Source organism: Phoca vitulina, unplaced genomic scaffold (assembly GCF_004348235.1).
Source record: "Phoca vitulina isolate PV1807 unplaced genomic scaffold, GSC_HSeal_1.0 scaffold2, whole genome shotgun sequence".
NCBI classification, from domain to species: domain Eukaryota; kingdom Metazoa; phylum Chordata; class Mammalia; order Carnivora; family Phocidae; genus Phoca; species Phoca vitulina.
Genome location: NW_022589705.1, coordinates 76,752,135 through 76,774,255, shown reverse-complemented (window position 1 = coordinate 76,774,255; position 22,121 = coordinate 76,752,135). Strand labels below are relative to the sequence as shown.

General features: G+C 43.6%; 1 protein-coding gene and 1 pseudogene across 3 annotated transcripts in view; both read left to right on the top strand.

Moving 5' to 3' along the window:
• The first annotated feature begins 975 nt into the window (after positions 1–975).
• LOC116638796 lies at positions 976–2,365 on the top strand (annotated as a pseudogene).
• Positions 2,366–21,361: 18,996 nt separating this feature from the next.
• The window catches only part of ZBTB8A (zinc finger and BTB domain containing 8A), a 61,065-nt gene continuing 60,305 nt past the window's right edge, over positions 21,362–22,121 (top strand). The window contains exons 1-2 of one of the 3 annotated variants that reach the window (XM_032388807.1): positions 21,362–21,376; positions 21,635–21,735. The gene's annotated coding sequence lies outside the window, so the exon portion shown is untranslated. Of the gene's footprint in view, positions 21,377–21,430; positions 21,736–22,121 lie in introns of those variants that run through there. The other 2 variants (XM_032388825.1, XM_032388797.1) reach the window with 2 other exon arrangements.

Here is a 22,121-nt window from a genome sequence, read left to right as displayed (position 1 = left end):
TCCAATCTTGCTGATGTCGGTGTCCTGCAGAAGCCAGGGCCCTTTGTCACAGAGTGAAACACAAGCATTTGGCCCAGGAGTTGGAGAAGCTGATGGAGGATCTGGGGGAAGGTAGAGAAGTTGCAGGTCTAGCTGCGGCTTCACCTCCAAGGAGGTAAGTCAGCAGATCCCCAGTGATGTGCATGAACTAGAAAATGTCTGCTTTCCTTCTACCCTCCAAATCTCCCCTATGGCTCACTCTAAAGGATGTGTGGTTCAGCCCAGCCAAGTTGAACATTACAAATTGGACATATGAGTGGATACATGTCCATGCATCATTACTTGTACTAGGAAAAATCGGAAACTGTAATGACCATTGTTAGGGGAATGATCGATAAAGTTGTGGTGCACGTATATCCTGGAATAACACGCAGCTCTTAAAAACAATGAGATCACCACAACGGGATGCCGCTACACACCCACCGCAACGTCTAACGTGTATAAAATGAACAACACTAAATGTCGGCAAGGATGGGTAGTAATTAGCACGCTTGTACATTGTTTTTGGAAGTGTATAATGGTACAGCCACTTTGGAAAATAGTGCGGTATTTTCTTATAAAACGAAACATGCACCTACCCAATGAGCCAGCAGTTCTATTCGTAGGTATTTACTCAAGAGCAATAAAAGGGGGCGCCTGGGTGGCTCAGTCGGTTAAGCGGCTGCCTTCGGCTCAGGTCATGATCCTGAGGTCCTAGGATCGAGCCCCACGTCCGGCTCCCTGCTCAGCAGAGAGCCTGCTTCTCCCTCTCCCTCTGCCTGCCACTCTGCCTACTTGTGCGCTCTCTCTATCTCTCTGTCAAATTAAAAAAAAAAAAAGCGCAATAAGGAAGGTTATGTGCAGTGATCTTCCCGGGTCTCAGGTGTTCGCGCCTGCCTCTGCCTGTTCACGCTTAGCCTCTGACACCCAATCCAGCTATGACTCCTAACCTCCTGGGGCCGCGTCCTTGCTTGCGACAGGGCCACCCTGTTCCCGACGCGCCTGGTCCAGGGCTCCATCCAGGAGAATGTGCTGGAGGCCCTTACGGATCTCATCAACGAGGCGCACTGCATCCGAAGCTGCAGCGGTGTAAACCGTTCCCACGGCGGTCTCCCTGGCGCAGCTCCCCGTGCGCTCCCACGGCCTCGGGTCTTACCGCGGCCACTGCAGCCTGGCCGGAGCAGGAACGTCACCAGCATGTCCAAAATACGAAAATGTGCAGTGAAGACCTCCTTACGCTAAGGGCTGAAGATAATGCGGACACCCTGGCACTAGTATTTGAAGCTGCAAATCAAGAAAAGGTTTCGGATTATGAAATGCAGTTAATGGCTTAAAAAAAAATTTTTTTTTTTTTAATTTATTTAAGAGAGAGAGAGAAGGGAGGAGCAGGGGGCAGAGGGAGAAGCAGGCTCCCCACTGAGCAGGGAGCTCCACCTGGGGCTCAATCCTATGACCCCAGGGTCACACCCGAGCTAAAGGCAGACGCTTAACCCACTGAGCCACCAAGGCATCCCTGAAATGAAGTCAATGGCTTTAGATGTGGAACAACTTGGAATTCCAGAACAGGCCAATAGCTAGCTATGCAGTAAAGACACCGTCTGGTGAATTTGCATATGTATGTCCAGATCTCAGTCATATTGGAGATGCTGTTGTAATTTTCTGTGCAAGAGAGGGAGTGAAATTTTCTGCAAGTGGTGTCCTAGGAAATGGAAATATTAAGTTGTCACAAACAAGTAATGTCGATAAAGAAGAGGAAGCTGTTACGACAGAGATGAATGAGCCAGTTTGACTAACTTTCGCTTTGATACCTGAACTTTTTTACAAAAGCCGCTCCACTCTCTTCTACAGTAACAGTATGTCTGCAGATGAACCCCTTGGTGTAGAGTATAAACTTGCTGATATCGGACCTTTAAAGTACTAGTTGGGTTCCAAGATCGAGGATGAAGAGGGATCTTCGGCATTCTTAAAAACCAAGATGGGGGCGCCTGGGTGGCTCAGTCGGTTAAGCGGCTGCCTTCGGCTCAGGTCATGATCCCAGGGTCCTGGGATCGAGCCCCGCATCGGGCTCCCTGCTCAGCGGGGAGCCTGCTTCTCCCTCTCCCTCTGCCTGCCTCTCTGCCTACTTGTTCTCTCTCTCTATCTCTCTGTCGAATAAATAAATTAAAAATCTTAAAAAAAAAATTTTAAAAAATCCAAGATGATAAAATTAAGCTCTTTGAGAACTGCTTCTGAGATAGCAACATGTACTTAAGTTTCTTCTGTCATCAAATTTGTACCTCTAAGTACATATGTAGATATTTTCTGTAAATGACCTATTTTTTTCCTCTATTTTTTACAGTTTGTTTAAAGAATAAAGTCCAAAGTCAAATCTGATCTTGTTAACCTAGAAATGTATCTGCCTTACCTAAAAATACTTATGATTTTCAGAGCAAAAGCGTTTTGACTTTAAATGCTGTTTTTAAAAAAGATTTTATTTATTCATTTGAGAGAGAGAGAGCATGAGGGAGCGCACAAGTGGGTGGGGGAAGGGCAGAGGGAGAGGGAGAAGCAGGCTCCCCGTTGATCAGGGAGCCCAAGATGGGGCTTGATCCCGGGACCCCAGGATCACGACCTGAGCTGAAGGCAGATCCTTAACCAACTGAGTCACCCAGGTGCCCCTGTAAATGCTGTTTTAATAATTTTTTTCAATTTATTTTTTTAAGATTTATTTATTTATTTGAGAGAGAGAACAGGGAGAGGGACAGAAGGAGAGGGAGAGAACTTCAAGCGGACTCCCCACTGAGCCCATCATGGGGCTCGATCTCATGACCCTGAGATCATGACCTGAGCTGAAATCAAGAGTTGGATGCTCAACCGACTGAGTCACCCAGGCACCCCAGAATTTTTTTCAATTTAAATAAATCTTATTTGAATTTCAAACAGAAAAAAAAAAGTTATGTGCATAAAAAGACTTGTACAAAAATGTGCATAGCAGCTCTATTCATAATAGCCATAACCTGGAGACAGATCAAGGGTCCATCAATAGGAGACTAGATATATAAACTCTTGTATTCATACAGCGGAATACTAATCAATGATGTAAGGGAATCAGTTACTAATACATGCAACAATATGGGCAAATCTCAAAAAACATTATGCCAAATGAAATAACCCTTACCCAAAAGAGCACATGTTTTATAATTCCACTTATATGAAATTCTAGAACAGGTAAAACTAAACTTTGGTGGAATAAAATTGGAAGAATGGTTGCCTCTGGAAGATTAGGGGCAGCAATTGAGCTGGAAGGGGCAGGAGGGAACTTGCTGAGGTGATGATGATGTTCTATGTCTTTTTTTTTTTTTTAAAGATTTTATTTATTTATTTGAGAGAAAGAGAGAGAGACAGAGAAACAGCATGAGAGGGGAGAGGGTCAGAGGGAGAAGCAGGCTCCCCGCTGAGCCGGGAGCCCGATGTGGGACTCGATCCCAGGACTCCGGGATCATGACCTGAGCCGAAGGCAGTTGCTTAACCAACTGAGCCACCCAGGCGCCAGATGTTCTATGTCTTTATAGATGTTTTGATTACACAAATGTATGAAGTCTTAAAATCTCAGCATAAGTAGACTTAAGATTAGTACATTTCATTGTATGTAAATTTTACCTTGAATGAAAAGGTATACAAACATGAAACTCATTAATTGTACGTATGGTGATTTTTTAGGGGGAAGTGTATTGATGCCTGCAATTTACTCTAGAACCTATCAAGGGGCGCATGGGTGGCTCAGTCGGTTAAGCATCTGACTCTTGATTTCAGCTTGGGTTGTGATCTCAGGGTCGTGGGATCAAGGCCTGCGTTGGACTTCACACTCGGCGTGGAGTCTGCTTGAGATTCTTTACCCCTCCCTCTCCCTCTGCCCGACCCCCCGCCTTAGCATTTGCTCTTGCTCTCTCTCAAATAAATAAATAAATAAAATCTTAAAAAAAAATGAATGGGTGAAGGAAGAGAGGGATGGATAGATGTACAGATATGAGACAAAGCAAATCTAGTACAATGTTAATGGTAGGGTCTATGTGGTGAGTACACTGGCACTCACTGTAAAGTTCTTTCAACTTTGTTTTAAGGTTGAAGATTTTTATAATTGGGGCGCCTGGGTGGCTCAGTGGGCTAAGTGTCTGCCTTTGGCTCAGGTCATGATCCCAGGGTCCTGGGATAGAGCGCCGCATGAGGCTCCCCACTCAGAGGGAAGCCTCTTTCTCCCTCTCCCTCTGCCTGCAGCTCCCCGTGCTTATGCTCTCTCTCTGTGTCAAATAAAGAAATAAAATCTTAAAAAAAAAAAAAGGAATCATCTTGTTTAAAAAAAAGAAAATTTTTATAATAAAATATTGGAAAAAGAATGAGATTGATTTTGTGTGTACTAACAGAGAGAGATATCCAAAACATACTGTTAAAAACAAGTCTTGGGGAAAAATATAGTATGATATCATGGACATAAAACAACTGAGCAAAATAAAAACCTTACTTCTGTGAATAGATTAATAGAGGATACATATTAAACTGTTAACAGTGGTAACCTTTGGGGAAGAAAGTATAATGAGAGAGTTGGTGTCTTAGCTTGGTTCCCCAGAAAGCAAAGCCTGGGGCAAACGCTTATGTGGTAACACTTTTGGAGATAATGCAGTTCTAGGAAAGCAGGAATGAGGGGCAAAGGAGAATAAGGCAGGGAAAGGAGACCGTAAAAATGTGCGTGTATTACTGAGCTGGCCCAGCTTTCTAGCAAGCACCAATGATTGTTTGGTTTCAAGAGAGGTCATCAGAAATGCTGTATGAACCTACTGCATCCCCCAGCTGTCCGTGGTGGGGAGGAAGGGAGAAGAATTTATCTGCTGGTTGCTCTATCTCACTAGACAAAGGGTACCCCAAAAGGCATCAACTCCCCCATGTTTCTGGAACCAACCTGGCCAGCCAGTCTGCAAGCATGGGTGCTGAGCGAGTGTTGTGGAATATCGGGTCTCAGCAGCAAGAGTTAAGCCCCAGAGGTGGTTCTGAGCCTCAAGGAAAGAATGGGTTGTGCCTCTGAGCAACTTGGGGGGCCAGGAGTAGTCCCCCACAGTAGGCGCTCCTGGATAAACCAGTGGAACACAAAGACAATATCGCCTCTGCCTCAGGCATATGACAGGCTTCCCCCTTGCAGCCTAGAGGAAAGTACTTACTACCAGGCAATCCTTTTGGGGAAGCCTTCAATAACAGCGAGAGAAAAGACCACTGAGCAAATCTAGGGAAATGCATAATCTGGGTCCAGCACAAGTGATTTTGGTAAGTGAGGACTTTAACCTTTAACCTAGTGTACTTCTGCATTGCTTAAATCTTTTACAAGACTGTATTTATGTATTGCTTGTGTAATTAAACAAAACCAATAAAACCGCGGTGCTTGGGTGGCTCAGTGGTTAGGCGTCCGACTCTTTTTTTTTTTTTTAAAGATTTTATTTATTTATTTGACAGAGAGACACAGCGAGAGAGGGAACACAAGCAGGGGGTGTGGGAGAGGGAGAAGCAGGCTTCCTGCTGAGCAGGGAGCCCGATGCGGGGCTCGATCCCAGGACCCTGGGATCATGACCTGAGCCGAAGGCAGACGCTTAATGACTGAGCCACCCAGGCGCCCCAAGGCATCTGACTCTTGATTTTGGTTCAGGTGATGATCTCAGGGTCGTGAGATTGAGCCCCAAGTTGGGCTCTGCACTGGGCGTGGAGCCTGCTTAGGATTCTCTCTCTCCCTCTTCACCCACCCAACCCCTCGCTCGAGTGCTCTTTCAAAAAAAAAAAAAAAAAATCAAAATGTAATCATCTTTGTGTAACATTTTGTAGCCAATATAGTAGGAAGATAAACAGAATGAATTATGGAAATGCTAGCCTAATATTACATGACCCAATAAATTTAAGTAAGTTTTTTTTTTTAAGTAGGCTCCATGCCCAGTGTGGAACTCGACCCTGAGATCAAGACCTGAGCTGATAACGAGAGTTGGATACTTAACTGACTGAGTCACCCAGGGGCCCCTAAGTAAGATATTATTTTAGGGAAAGCAATACATTAAATGAAACAAAGTGAGATTTAATTTTTATTTCCTTTGTACATAGTCTCCTAAAAATAAATTCAAAAATTGGAAAATAGTTCATTGCGATGATGTGTTTTGAATTGTGGCATGGGAATGGATTTATGGTCACTGGGATAATAGGCACACAAAATACAGGTTTCTGCTTCTGGGATGAGGGTAAGATAATTACATTTGTTAAAGAGCTAGTAAAACGTCAGAGGAATCTGGCCCATCTTGTTGTGCTCTTTGCTCTCTGCTAGTCTGATCTCGCTGGTCACCGGGAGCCTTACAGCCTATTTCCTCCTTTTCTTGCAGTGACAAGTCCCACACCCCTCTTTATTAAATTTTAAAGTTTTTCGCATTTGAATATCTCAGACAACACATGATTCTCCTACTGAGTTACAGTTTTTGCTGATTAAAACATTCATTTATTCCTGAGGGGCATCTGGGTGGCTCAGTCAGTTAAGTGTCCGACTCTTGATTTCGGCTTAAGTCATGATCTCGGGGTCATGAGATCGAGCCCTGCGTTGGGCTCCAAGTTCAATGGGGAGTCTTCTTGAGATTCTCTCCCTCTCCCTCTGCCCCTCCCCCACTCTCTCTCTCAAATAAAAAAGTAAATAAAATATATTTTTTAAAAAAGATCAGGCGCCCCAGATGAGAGTAACATTTAAGTTGGCAAACTTTGGGTAAAGCAGATTACTCCCCATAATGTAAGTGGGGCTTATCCGTTCAGTTGAAGAACAAAAAGACTGGCCTTTCTGAGTAACAGGGACTTCACCAGCAGGCTGCTTTTGGACTGGAACTGGAATGTTGGCTTTTGTGAGTCTCGAACTTTCTTCTTCTTCTTCTTCTTTTTTTTTTTTTAAGATTTTATTTATTTATTTGAGAGAGAGAGCAAACATGAGCTGGGGGAGGGGCAGATGAGAAGAGAGCCCTTTGCGGGGCTCGATCCCAGGACCCTGGGATCATGACCTGAGCTGAAGGCAGATGCTTAACTGACCCGGCACCCCAGGTCTCGAACCTTCTGACCCAAAGTGCAGGTTTGGACTTGCCAACCTTCATAATCATGTAAGCCAATTCCTTATAATAAATCTCTTTATATAAGTAAATAAGTAAATAAATAAATTTTGTGTGCATATATATATATATACATATATATCTTTCACTAGTTAATAATTATACTAAAGTTTCCATGTTTAAATTCATGGTGTGGTTTCTGTCTCCTGACCACTGACTGATGTCAGCAGTGTACATGATATAGGGCACATACATGAAGATGATCATAGTAAAATAAGATAAAGTACTTTCCCTCAGTAATTGGAAGAAATGGACAAAGGAAAAGTTATGAAAACATTTCATAAGAACTATGATGGACGGGCGCCTGGGTGGCTCAGTCGGTTAAGCGTCTGCCTTCAGCTCAGGTCAGGATCCCAGGGTCCTGGGATCCTTCTCTCTCTCCCTCTCCCGCTCCCCCCACTTGTGCTGTCTCACTCTGTCAAATAAATAAATAAAATCTTAAAAAAAAAAAAAGAACTATGATGGACATGTTTGTTTAGGGCCACGCAGAAGCAGAGAAGAAGGAACACCTACCTCATGGGATGTCATAAGGCTTCACGGAACGAGTGATGTCTGAACTGAACCTTGAAGGAACACGGTTTTCCAGGTAAATGAAGGTGGAGAGTAGTACAATCCAGATGGAGGGGAGAAAGTATGTCCAGAGGCAAGAGGAAACACGTTACATACCAGGGAGTGTAAGTGTGGTAGCTCCCCGAGGCTGGGGCACGGGAGGCAGGAGAGAACGGTAGGAACGTGAAGGATATTGTGAGTCACTTTAAGTAGTTTGCATTTACGGCTCCAGGCCAGAGATTCTCAACCCAGCTCCCCGACCAAGACACCCACCGCAGATGATATTCATATTCATAACAGTTCCATACCTGTGCCCCTCCCCTGAATTTGCTGAAACACCCCTCCCCTAATTCAAGGGTGTAACGAAGCATCTGTAATTTATAGTTGCTGCAGCCAGAAATGGAACATTGGTAATGGTTGCTCATTACTGTCTATAGCATAGATCAGATAGGCTGTGTGTTGCACAAAATTCCTGGCTCTAATCCTGGCTCTTTCTCTTCCATTTAAGAGAATGCTGATGCTCCCCTCGGCCTCCTGCAACTGCTCTGATCCATTTACTAAGTAATCCAAAGGATGGACAACTTTGAGGAGGGCCCAGAGAAATAAAAATCTTTTCAACAGGTTCAGGCTGCAGCGCAGAGAGCAAAAAGCCGGACTGACAGACTAATGTGGGGACAGTGCCAAGTCCTGCTGGGGGATTACAGATGGCGGTGAACTGACTATAGCACGTAGGCATTCTCGTGGCCAACGTCTCCTGCAAGTACTCAAGGCGAAGGAATTACAAGCTAAGAGACTACCGCATCCCAGTGCTGCTTCTCGAGAGTTGCAAGGTGAACACTCAGAAGGGCCGCTGGTCCATAGGGACCGCAGATGGGATGATCCAGAGTAGTTTTGTGGTGCCTGGCACTCCCTTCTCTGGGGCTCCTCCCCTCTCTCTCCTTAAACTCATTCTGACTACATTAGTCATTTTTGCTGAGGTAACAACCAACCTCAAACTCTCTGGGCCTTACAACAGAGGCTGGTGAACTTTTTCTGCGAAGGGCCAGATTGTAAATATTTTGGGCTTTGTGGGACATCCGGTGTCTGTTACAGATGCTCAGCTCTGTCCTTAGAGCAAGAAAGCCGTAGACAATATGTAAACGAATGAGTGTGGCCATGTTCTGACAAAACTTTAGGAATACTAAAACTTGAACTTCATATAGTTTTTAAATCCTCTTCTTTTGATTATGTTTTTATTGAGATATACTTGACATAGAACATTGTATTATATCAGTTCCAGGTGTACAACATAATGATTTGATATTTGTGTATATTGCAAAATGATCACCACAGTAAGTCTAGTTAATATCAGTCACCTCACAGTTACAAATTTTTTTCCTTGTGCTGAGAACTTTTATTTATTTATTTTTTAAAGATTTTATTTATTTATTTGACAGAGAGAGAGGGAGAAGGAGAACACAAGGAGGGGGAGCAGCAGAGGGAGAGGGAGAAGCAGGCTCCCCACTGAGCAGGGAGCCCGACGTGGGGCTCGATCCCAGGACCCCAGGATCATGACCTGAGCCGAGGGCAGATGCTTAACTGCCTGAGCCACCCAGGCGCCCCCGAGAACTTTTAAGATCTACTCTCATAGCAACTTTCAAATACACAATACATATTAACTATAGTCACCACACATACATTACATCCCCATGACTTACTTATTTTGTAACTGGAAGTTTGTAACCTTTGACCTCCTTCACCCATTTGGGCTCACCCTCCCACCTCTGGCAACTACCAATCTGTTCTCTGTATCTACGGATTTGTTTTGTTTTGTTTAGATTCCACATATAGATGAGGTCAAATAGTATTTGTCTTTCTCTGACTTATTTCATTTAACATTATAGCCTCAGCGTCCATCCATATTGTTGCAAATGGCAAAACTTCCTTTTTTATGGCTGAATAATATTCGTGTGTGTGTGTGTGTGTGTGTGTGTGTGTGTGTGTGTATACCACATTTTCTTTATCCATTCATCCATGAATGGACACTTAGGTTGCTTCTATGTCTTGACTATTATAGATAATGCTGGAGTGAACATGGGGGTATTTACATCTCTTCAAGTTAGTGTTTTTATTTTCTTTGCATAAATACCCTAACATAGAATTGCTGGATCATATGGTATGTCTATGTTTAATTTTTTGAGGAAAATTCTACTGTTTTCTAGAGTGGCTGCACCAGTTTGCATTCGCAGCAACTGTGCACAAACTTTCCCTGTCCTCCACATCCTCACCAACACGTCTTCTTATCTGATAACCACCATTCTAACAGGTGTGAGGTGATATCTCATTGTGGTTTTGATTTGCATTTTCCTGATGATGAGTGATGTTGAACACTTTTTCATGTACCTGGCTACCTATATGTCTTTTTTGGAAAAATGTAGATTCAGGTCCTCTTCTCACTTTTTAATCAGATTGTTTTATTTTGCTATTGGTTTGTATGAATTCTTTACATATTTTGGATATTAATCCCTTACCAGATATATAATTTGCAAATATTTTCTCCCATTCAGTAGGTTGCCTTTATTTATTTGTTTGTTTTTAAAGATTTAATTAATTTATTTGACAGAGAGAGAGAGAGAGCACAAGCAGGGGGAGCAGCAGAGGGAGAAGGAGAAGCAGTCTCCCTGCTGAGCAGGGAGCCCAATGCTGGGCTGGATCCCAGGACCCTGGGATTATGACCTGAGCCATAAGCAGAAGCTTAACTGACTGAGCCACCCAGGCGCCCCAAGGTTGCCTTTATTTTTGTGAGCATGTTCTTTGCTGTGCAGAAGCTTTTTAGCTTGATGTCGTCCCACTTGTTTATTTTTGCTTTTGATAACTTTGCTTTTGGTGTCAAACCCAAAAAAGACATTGCCAAGTGCCATGTCAAGGAGGTTACAGCCTATATTTTCATCAAGGAGTTTTATGGTTTCAAGTCTTACATTCAAGTCTTTAATCCATTTTGAGTTAATTTTTGTGTATGGTATAAGATAATGGTCTAGTTTCACATTCTTTTGCATGTGGCTGTCTAGTTTTGCCAACATCATTTATTGAAGACACCGTCCTTTCCCTTGTATATTCTTGGCTCCTTTGGTGTAAGTTAATTGACCCTCTATGCGTGTTTTGATTACTTTCCAACCTTCCAAAAATGAAAACAAATTCTTAGCTTAATGGGTCTTACAGAAACAGCCAGTGGATTGGGTTTGGCCCATGGACTGTAGTTTGCCAACCCTTGGTTTACAACAACCAACATCTATTTCTTGCTGTCTTTACATATTGGTAATTGCAGGTCAGATTCTGTGGCTCAAAGCACCTCACTTTGGGACCTACATCGGGCTATAGGAGCGGCCCCTATTTGAGTCACACTATTCATGCAGCAGAGAGGAAGAACAAGAGTTGGAAACACAGGAGGGAAACACATGATGCCTTCTAAGCTCTTGCTCAGAACTGGCCTGCTGTCACCACTCATATTCTGTTGGTCCAAGCAGGTCACAAAACCTAACCAGACAGTGGAGCAGGGAACTGTGCTGTCTCCAGAGAGGCATTGAAAATCACACAGCAATGGGTGGTGACATATAATCCTCTCAGAGAGAAAGAAGGGACTAGTTGGAAAGGCTAATACAACATACCACTGTGCACCAGGACCCATTCCCAGTATGCATTAGGACAGTACGTCAAAGTGTGGCTCAAGGACTGATGTCCCTGGTCTATAATAAGTGTAGAAAGTGAAAGTAAGTAAAAATTTAAGAAGTTTTATATAATAAATATTCCTGCAACAGATTGGGAACAAAAACAATCTAGTTGTTCACCCCAGTTTGAGAAACACTTTCATCAATAGACAGAGTAGCCAATACTTTCAGGGGACGGGAGTTCACGGGCCAATATACAACCATTATGAGAAAAACAACAAACGGGATCACATAGACACACATGCACACACATGCACACACAATCACATATATATAATCTAAGAATTAGTGAAATAAAAAATCAGAAATTTAAAATAAGGATGATAAAAATACTTAGAGAAGAGATTATATTAACATCTGAGGTAATGAGAAATCATAAAAAAGAACCAAGAAGGAATACTAGGATTGAAAATGGAAAGAACACAAGAGATAGAATAAATAGGGGCGCCCAGGTGGCTCAGTTGTTAAGTATCTGCCTTCAGCTCAGGTCATGGTCCCAGGGTCCTGGGATCGAGCCCCGCATTGGGCTCCCTGCTCCGCGGGAAGCCTGCTTCTCCCTCTCCTACTCCCCCTGCTTGTGTTCCCTCTCTCGCTGTGTCTCTCTGTCAAATAAATAAAATCTTTAAAAAAAAAGAGAGATAGAATAAATAGAAGGATAGATATGGCTAAAGAAAAATTAGTAAATTTCAAGATCATATTGAGGAGATTTCCCATAACATGGCAAGAAAGGACAAAAAGATAAAGGATACAAAAAGAAGTAGAGAGACATGGAGGACAGGAATAAAAATGCCAACATCTGGAAAATTAGGGGTTCCAGAAGGCAGGTGAAAAAACACGGAGAGGAATAAATTATATTTTGAATAGTGAAGGTAACCTTCCTAGAATTAAAGAAGGATGAAAGGTCTTAGATTAAAAGGACCCATTAAACGCCAAATAGAGCATTAGGAAAAAATCTACACTGAGACACATTATAACAAAATGTAAGATTGTCAATGTAAAATGTAAGAATATCAAAGACAAAGAGAAAATTGTAAGGAAATTGTAAGGGAATTCTATGGGAAGAGAAAGGGCAAATTGGTATCATTCTACTCAACAGCAACACTGGATGCAAGGTAAGGATAGAACAATACGTTTTAAAGTATCAAAGGAAGAGAACTTTGATTCTAGAATTTTTTATATCCCATCAAATTCTCATTCAAATGCTAGAGCATAATACAAATATTCTCCAGCACACAAAGCCTTGGAAGCTTTGCCACACAAACACTGAGAACAATCTTGAAGAAAGTAATCAAGATGAGACACAAATCAAGGAGATGCTCCAAGAGACTGGAGAAATAACAGTGTTCAAATGCTTTGGGACACCTGCCTGGCCCAGTTGGTAGAGCCTGTGACTCTGGATCCTGGGGTCCTGAGTTCAAGCCCCATATTGGGTATAGAGCTTACTTTAAAAAAAAAAAAAAAGAGTGTTCAAATACTTTGGTAAAGTTTATCTTTGACTTTAAAGAAAAGGGGTTGTACCAAATAAGATGAAAAGAGAATACACATCTATAACAAATAATATCAATACTGGATGGAGGTGGAGAAAAAGAGACATAAGCGTATGTTTAAGTACCTTCTTATTAAGGGGAAGAAATAGGTATTGATACATTTAATTGTTCATAAGAGTAAAAAACCATGAATATAAGTAATAAATTAAGAACAACCACAATGTGGGGCACCTGGGTGGCTCGGATGGTTAAACGTCTGCTTTCAGCTCAGGTCAGGATCTCCAGGTCCTGGGATCAAGCCCCATGTTGGGCTCCCGGCTCAGCAGGGAGTCTGCTTCTCCCTCTCCCTGCCTCACCCCCTGCTTGTACTCTATCTGTCTCTCTCTCTCTGTCTCTCAAATGAATAAATAAAACCTTAAACAAAAAACCCACAACGTGAATAAAATACAAATATATAGTTTTATTTTATTTTTTTATTTAAAAAATTTTTATTTATTCTATTTATTTATTTAGAGAGTCAAGGCGGAGGGAGAGAGAAAGAATCTCAAGCAGACTCTGTGCCGAGCATGGAGCCTGACATGGGGCTCGATCCCACCACCCTGAGATCATGACCTGAGCTAAAACCAAGAGTCAGAAGCTTAACTGACTGAGGCACCCTGGCAACCCCAAATATATAACTTTTAAATCAGCCAAAGAAAACTCAATCTAGGGTGTCTGGGTGGCTCAGTCGGTTAAGCATCTGCCTTTGGCTCAGGTCATGATCCCAGGGGCCTAGGATTGAGTCCTGAGTCGGGCTCCCTGCTCTGCAGGGAGTCTGCTTCTCCCTCTGCTCCTCCCCCCACTTGTTCTCTCTCTCTGTCTCTTGCTCTCTCTCTCTCTCAAATAAGTAAATAAAATATTAAAAAAAAGAAAACCCAATCTAGCCAACAGACTAAAGAGAACAGTGACAACAGTATAAAAGGAATAAAATATGAAGCAAATGTGAAATAACATGACAGAAGTAAATCCTAATTTAACTGTAAATACAATAATGTAATTGAATTAAAATCAAAATTAAAAGGCCAAGATTCTCAGACTACTTTTTAAAAATCCAACAATATAATTTATCAAAGCGTATATTTAAAACCAAAAGAAATGGAAAATTTGAAAATAGGACAGAAAAAGCTATGCCAAAAGAATATCAAAAGAATCCAGAAGGTAGCAATCCTAATATGTAATAAAATAGGATTTAAAATAAAAAAAAGTCATAAAAGACAAAAGATATTATGGAACTTAACATAGGAAGTTGAGGAAGGAAATTATAAATGCCAGCTATTGTCTGTGACCAGTTTTAGAAACAAGGACTGTATTAGCTTTGCACATTTTCTTTCTTGATTACAGAATATCATATTATGACTTATAATTGATAAGACATGACTATTTCTCAGAGTGATGTCATTCTTCATGAGTCATTGGGTAGTCTCTTTCATAGAGAGAGTGAGAATTTTTTTCTATGACAGTTGAATTATATTAGATGGGAACATTTTGTTACTTTTGTTTTTTGAAATTTAAGTATGGGAAGTTTGTATGGATAACTAGTACACGCAATGATGGACTGTGGCCTATACTGTGTATTGGCTCATTTAACACAGTGTCCAATCCCCATATTGTATGTCTTCCTATACTGTATAGGTTGGAAAGCTAAAACTACATTTCCCAGACTCCCCTAGAGGTATTTTTCAAATAGATGCATCCACATAAGACTGGAATGAAGGAAATGAGAAGTGTGAGGCAAAAGTCATGCCTATTGATACATCAGCTTTCCCTGCAAGCCTAGTTTGAAGGCACTGGTTTTTCTGGGGCAGCTTGGCAGAGATTTCAATGTCTATTCCTAATGTCATAGTATTAGGTGGTGGCAGCATTTGGGGGTCTACAATAATAGCCATGTGGTGTGGCTGGGAATTTCCCATGGCTGCTATTGTCCCGAACTTTCAGCATCTAAGCATGATTCTCTGGCCCACCTGGATACTTATAAGCCATCTACTGTTGTCTAATAAAGCCCTTTCTGTTTAAACTACCCAGAGTGGATTCTATTCTCTACAAGTAACAATACTGACTCTAGAAGACTGTTAGCTCTACCTCAACATCTTTTCTCTCTTTCTTCCTTAGTAAGAGAATTTTTACTATACATATTATTACCCCATACAAAGACTGTATTTCCCAGATTCTCTTGCAGCTAGATGTGACCATGTGACTAAGTTCTGACCAATGGGATGTAAATAAAAGTGTGATGTGGTAGATTCCAGGAATCTTCCTTAAGAGACAACAAGGACATGCCCTTTACCCCTTCTTCCCCCTTTCTCTATCCTTCTGCTTTGAATGTAGAGTTGGTGGTCCATTTTAGAACAGGAACACGAGGGCTGCATGATAGGTATGGTGGAACAGAAAGTTGGCAACAGGCCTGGTTCCTTGAGGATTTCATAGAATGGAGCTTCTATACTAGCCTTGAATCATCTACCTCCAGGTTTTTTATGTAGGGGAAAAATAAACTGATAACTTGTTGAAGCCATTGTTATGTTAGGTTTTCTGTCACTCTCAGCCAAATCTAATTCAGTGAATCAATGACCAATAAACCATTCAGAATATACACCCTTCCTTTCTGACCATTAATCTCTGGTTCGTATTTCGGGATTAAAATTCCATATTATTCCATCTCTGATCATGCTAATGCACAACTTAAAATAACTCCCAAGGTTGTAGTTCCTTAAATACAGCTCCTCGAAGACAGTTCCTCTTGATCTGAAGGCCCATGAACTAAGGAGACAAGTTATCTGCTTCATATTTACCCAAAAGGCAATGATGCTACATATAGGATAATCACCATAGACATCCCTGTTCAAAAAGGATGGAGATGGGGGCGCCTGGTGGCTCAGTCGTTAAGCGTCTGCCTTCGGCTCAGGTCACAGTCCCAGGGTCCTGGGATTGAGTCCCGCATCGGGCTCCCTGCTCAGCAGGATGCCTGCTTCTCCCTCTCCCACTCCCCCTGCTTGTGGTCCCTCTCTCGCTGTGTCTCTCTGTCAAATAAATAAATAAAATCTTTAAAAAAAAAAAAAAGGATAGAGATGCTGGCACAAATGAATCACTGGTCCATAGCAATTCTGAAATCCATCTGGACAAATGTTGGAAATTCCTTGATTAGGACTCACGGCCTGGAGATAATCATCCATGGCTCTTGGTTCTACCTTCTGGGCTCTTGGTTCTGCCCTTTGAGTCATCCTTCTTTTTGCATAGAAAATAGTCCAATTTTGCAACTGTGTAGTTTTCACAGATTGCATTTTACCAATAGAATTTGGAGGGTCAGAATATATCTTTTCACTTTGTATTGCCTCTGATCCTTTCAGTCCAACTGGGCAGTGTTCCCCCGAACACTTTTTAAAAACGTGGGACTCTTCTGAATCTTCTTGAGGTTCACTCCATTAGACAAAAGGTATCCTCACAAAGCTCTTCAAGACAAATCCTTCTATAACCTTGAGCTTCTGTTGAGGAACAATGAATGCCCTTAAGCTTCTTTCTTTCTTTATTTTTTTGAAATTTTATTTATTTATTTATTTGAGAAAGAGAGAGAGAGCATGAGCAGGGGGAGGGGCAGAGGGAGAAGCAGACTTCCCGCTAAGCAGGGAGCCTGACATGGGGCTTGATCCCAGGACCCCAAGATCACTACCTGAGCCAAAGGCAGCCATTTAACCCACTGAGCCACCCAGGAGCCCCTGCCCTTAAGCTTCTTAGAATTCTACTGTTTGAATGAGGATTCACAAGTCATATCCTTAAATCTTTAGAGGACTTTTTATCTAAATGAACAGTACTCTGAGGTAACTAACACCGTCCCTCTTTCTTAGGTCTTGACAAAGGATTTTACAGCTATTCCCTTCACTTCACTTTTGGACTGTGTTTTCCTGGCATTGTCCTGCATTTAATCTTTGCTCAGAAGCCATTTCTTAATTTTAGCATCATTTGCCACCTGGACAGGCTGGGGATTTTCAAAACCAGAAAGTTCTGGCTTCCTTTTGTCTAATAGTCCTTCCTTTACCTTATCTCTCTCTCTCTCTCTCTCTCTCTTTTTTTTTTTTTTTGTAGATTTTATTTATTTATGTGACAGAGAGAGAGAGAGCACAAGTAGGCAGAGAGGCAGGCAGAGGGAGAGGGAGAAGCAGGCTCTCCACTGAGCAGAGAGCCTGACGTGGGGCTCCATCCCAGGACCCTGGGATCATGACCCGAGCCGAAGGCAGCCGCTTAAGAGACTGAGCCACCCAGACGCCCCTACCTTCTCTTTCTCTTTTCTGATTTTACTACAAGTGGCAAACAGAGACCGGGCAGCCCCTTCCACATTCTGCATGGAGATCTCCTTAGCTAGATCACCTGATTCATTAGGTATGTTTTCCACTTTTCACCTTACTGCAGGCAATAGTGTTGCTAAATTTCTGCCAATACATAGCAAGGACCCCTTTCTTTCAGTGTCCAGTAAGATTTTTATGATTTTCCTTTAGGCCCTCCCTTGCAGCTTCCTCAAAGGCCATCAAGACTCCACTATTTTGCGAAAGGCTCAAGTTTCACTAACACTCCCTCAGAGTCCTTCCACCTTCCACGGCTCCATTCCAAAGTCACATTTTTAGGTTTTTTTGTTATGGTAGCACTTTTAGGTACCACAACTTGTGTAAGTTATCTATTGCTGCATAACAAGTTGCCCCCACAACTTAGTGGCTTAAAAGAACAAATATTAATTACTTCACAAGATTTCTGAGGGTCAAGAATCTGGAGGCAGCTTCGTTGGTTGGTTCTGGCTCTGGTCTCTCATGAGGTTTCACTCAAGCTGTTAGCTGGGACTGCAGTCAGCTGAAGGCTTGTCTGGGGCTGGAGGATCCATTCCAAGGTGGCACACTCTCATGGCTGTTGGCAGAAAGCCTCAGTTCATCTCCACATGGCTGCCTGAGGATACTGGCTTCTCCCAGAACAGCAGACCCAAGACAGAGAAAGAACAAGCAGGAAGCTGTGTTGCGTCTTATCACCAACACTCTGAAATCACACACTATCATTTCTGCTTTATTCCATTCTTTAGAAGCGCTAAGTCCAGCTCACACTCATGCAAAGGGGAATTGGGACCAACCTCTTGAAGGGAGCAGTGTCAAAGAATATGTAGGATGTAAAAACCACCACTACCCACGTTCTTCTCCTTGCCCTCTACTCCAAGGGGGAGAGTGGAGTTTTCACTTTTCCTGTCTAGGCACTGTTCCTCTGTTTGAGATTTTGATCTCCTTCTCACTCAATTGCAGAAATTCAGCCACTTAATTATTCCTCCTATATATTTAATCTTTCCCTCTTATCTTCATGCTTTCCTTCAGCATTTATTTTAAGTCTTTTTCTTTTAAAAGATTTTATTATTTATTTGAGAGAGAGTGAAAGTGAGAGAGATCACAGAGCTCTGGAGAGGGAAAAGCAGACTCGCCGCTGAACGGAGAGCCAGATGTGGGGCTCGATCCCAGGACCAGGGGTTCGTGACTTAAGCCAGAGGCAGTCACTTAACTGACTGAGCCACCCAGGTGCCCCTATTTTTAAGTCTTTACCCATATCCCCTTCTAGCTAATACCCTCTTTCTTTGCGTGTAGTAGTTTTAAGACATGTCCCCAAATTCTCTGACATTCTTCCCATTAAGAGATAGCAGCTATGTCCCCTTCTGCTTGAATCTTGGTAGGTTGTGACTACTTTTCCCAATGGGATATGGCAAGTGAGGCGCCGTAAGTTCTGTTGATAGGTATAAAAGATCACACAGCTCCTTCCTAGTTCTCTTGGATACCCCCTCTTGGTATGCTCTCTTGTGAGGACCCTCCCTCTCAGAACCCAGCCACCATGCTGCAAGTGGCCCAAGGCACACCGAGAGGCTACGCGTAGGTGTTCCAGGTAATAGTCACAGCTGAGCCAGTTTTCAAGGGATCCCAGTCTTGGTGCCAGACCTGTGAGTGAAGAAATCACCAGATGATTCCAGTTCCCAGGAGTTCAAGTCACTCCTAGCCATCTGGGTCTTCCCAGCTGAAACTCCAGACACTGTGAAACAGAGACAAGCCATCCCTGCTGTGACTTGTTCAGTTCTTGATCCACGGAATCCCTTAACATAATAATATAGCTTCATTTTATGCCATTAAGTTTGGGTTGGAACTGGAACATCCCCTTTATACCCAAATCTCTCTAGAGTTGTTTCTTCTCGGGGTGCCTGGGTGGCTTAGTTGGTTAGGCGTCTGCCTTCGGCTCAGGTCACGATCCCAGGGTCCTGGCCATGAGTCGGGCTCCCGGCTCAGCGGGGAGTCTGCTTCTCTCTCTCCCTCTGCCCTTTATGCTTGCTGTCTCTCTCTCTCAAATGAATGAGTTAAATCTTAAAAAAAAAAAAAAAAAAAGTCGTTTCTTCTCATTACCTCTGTTTCTTTATCCCCTACTTATTCCTCTAATCTGGATTTTGCTCCTTTCTTTCAAGGTTAAGTCTTCTGAAGTCAATCATCTCCGAGTTGTTAAATCTAATAGACACTTTCTCTTAGCCTATCAAGAGAAGTATTTAACACTATTGTCCAGTTCTTCCTTTTGGAGTCACTCTTCTCCTAGTTTCTCTGACACCACCTAGGTGGCATCCCAGGCCACTTCCTTCCTCTCTAGTTGCTTCTCGGTGTCATTTGCAATTTCACCTTCCTCCAACCAGCCACTGGGTGATGAAGTGGCGGCAGCTCGGTTCTAAGCCTTCTTCTCTTCTCACTTTGTATGCTCTATCCATACCCATGGTTCTAATTCCCCTCCATAGGCCATCAGTGACAACATTTTATCTCTAACAATTCTATCTGTTAAGCTCCACACCGTATGTCCAGATGCCCTCTTAACATTTTGTACTGGTCAGGGTTCTCAGTTGCACAGAGACTGGCCATGGCTGATTTAAGCAGAAATGGATGTATGAAAAGTTCACAGAATCCCAGAAAGAGGAGAGCACAGGGGTTGGAGCCTCTGCTAAGCAGGCAGAGACAACAGCCAAGTCATAGCACAGAGCTGGTCTGGTGAGGATACCGACAGGGCTCTCAGCAGAGACGTGGTAGCTGCCACCACCGAGCCCCAGCCCTGGACAGTGGATGCTGCTACCACCAACAGCCCTCCCACGATGGCGCCTGGAGATACGATCTTGCTGTAGCTGTCACCACTGCAAGAAAAGTTTCTTTGAGGTTCCTCCTTCTTGGTCTCATAGTTCCCTCTTCAAAGTCCCTGGTGTGTGCATCTGATTATCAAAGTGTGGAGCATGGGCACTGTCCTAGCAGTGGGGATTCTGGGAAAGCAAGTCACTGGCATTTCCAGATTCTATTAGAAGGCAGATTCTACCTGCCAGCGATTAATCACAAGGTTAGGATTCTCCAAATATACAAGTGAGTTTCAGAAGCGAGGAGGGGGAAGGTGAGGAGGAAAAACTCCTATTACTTCTTCCTTGCAACAAAGTGTTTATCACCGATCTGATGTGCTCTCCTGGGGAACAAGTTTGTAGAACTCTTTTGCATGTTTTAATTAACTGAGGCTGAAATAAAACCTTGCGCTATAACAATGCCCAGGTCTTTCTGGGAGAATTCTCAATGGGGATGCTTGCAGAGTAGCTTGAATACATCCAACCCTCCTGATACTTAGTGGTTTTCAAACATGTTTCCATTTACCTGTTCAGAATGTGAAGGAATGCAGCTAAATAGCAAAACACTTTACAGTAACAAGGAAGTGACATTAAGAGATCGTTGTGAATATTTTGTATCCCTCTCCTAGGACATCCGATCCTCAAAATGCATAGCTAATTGTTGATGGAACCAAAACAATGAGCTTTGTCCAATTTGACTGAGTATGACATAGAAGAGGAAGCCATAGAAAAATGAAAGGTTTTGACATTTCCCCCCCCAGTTTTATTACATCACAGTGCTTTTCAGTACCTGACCCAACATAAGGAACTAGAAACTAATTTATAGAATTCACGTTTCTGTAGTTGCAGTGAAAATTCAGTGATTTAAGATTTTAGAAAATATATAACCTGTTTGCACTTAGGGTCATAAATATGTCAAAAGAAAGTCGATGTACAATGAATTTTTGTATTCGTAAACACAAAACCTGCCATTTTTACTAGTTTTATATTTTCTCTGAACTTAAGCAAGAATTACTTTCTCTTATCTCAGACTCTCTGGGTTTTCCTCTTCAAATAGAATGCTTGTGACCTGTAGAGGTTTAGAAAAGGTTATCCCCAACCAAAACAAGTGCTTCAATAAAGGGAAGAATTCTGTGAAATCGCTTACATTTGACGTTGCTAAACTTAAGTACAATAATGTCACATGTACTTATACAGTAATTGTGGGCACGCCTAAGTCCCTCCCTCTTTCCTAAACCAAATTCCCCAGATCCTAGAAATCCAGCCCTTCTGCCCTGCGGAGGCGCCTTTCCCAACGTAAAGTACAATTTTAAATTTAAGCTCCTGACTATAATGATTCCGTGGTCAACTGCCAGGGGACCTGGGCACCCCGGAGCCTCTGGAGGGTGCAGCGGGGTGTAGGCAAGGGCAGGGGGAGTGGGCGAAGCTGCTGGTTGGTGCCTGAAATCTGTGCGTTGCCCCTTTAATTGTGTCCCCAGCCCTCGGGCGTTTCTGTCCAACGCCCACGTCAGCAAATACCTTTTGTTTCTCTCACGTTGGGGCTACTTGTTTTAGGGCGCAAAGGAGCGGCTTCGAAAGTGGGTATTTCCCCTGCCGAGGACCAGGAATCGTCCCCGAGCCCGCGCGCGCGACCCGCCGGTGCGCCGCGGCCCGCGGTAAGTGGCTGCGCGCGGCGCGGGCGGAGGGCGGGCGGGGCGTCGGGGCTGCCGGGACGGGCCGCGAGCCTCGCTGCGGGCGGAGGGCTGGCGGCGGGCGGCGGCGGCGGCGGGATGCGGCCCGGACGCGGCGCCCCCAGACGTCCCCCGGGCCGGGAAAGCGGCGGGAGGCGCAGAGGCGGCCGGGCGCCATTTGCAGCCCCGGGCGCAGAGGCGGCGGCGGCGGCGGCGCGCCGGCTCCGAGGGGCTGGGGACGGTCACAAAGGCGGCGCGGGCGGCGGGGTCCCGGCCTCGGGGCGGCGGCCCGCGGGGACAGGCGGGCGGCGCCGGGGCGCACCGGCTCGGGACCCCGCGGCCGGCCCTCCCCGCGGCCGCCCGGCCGCCCC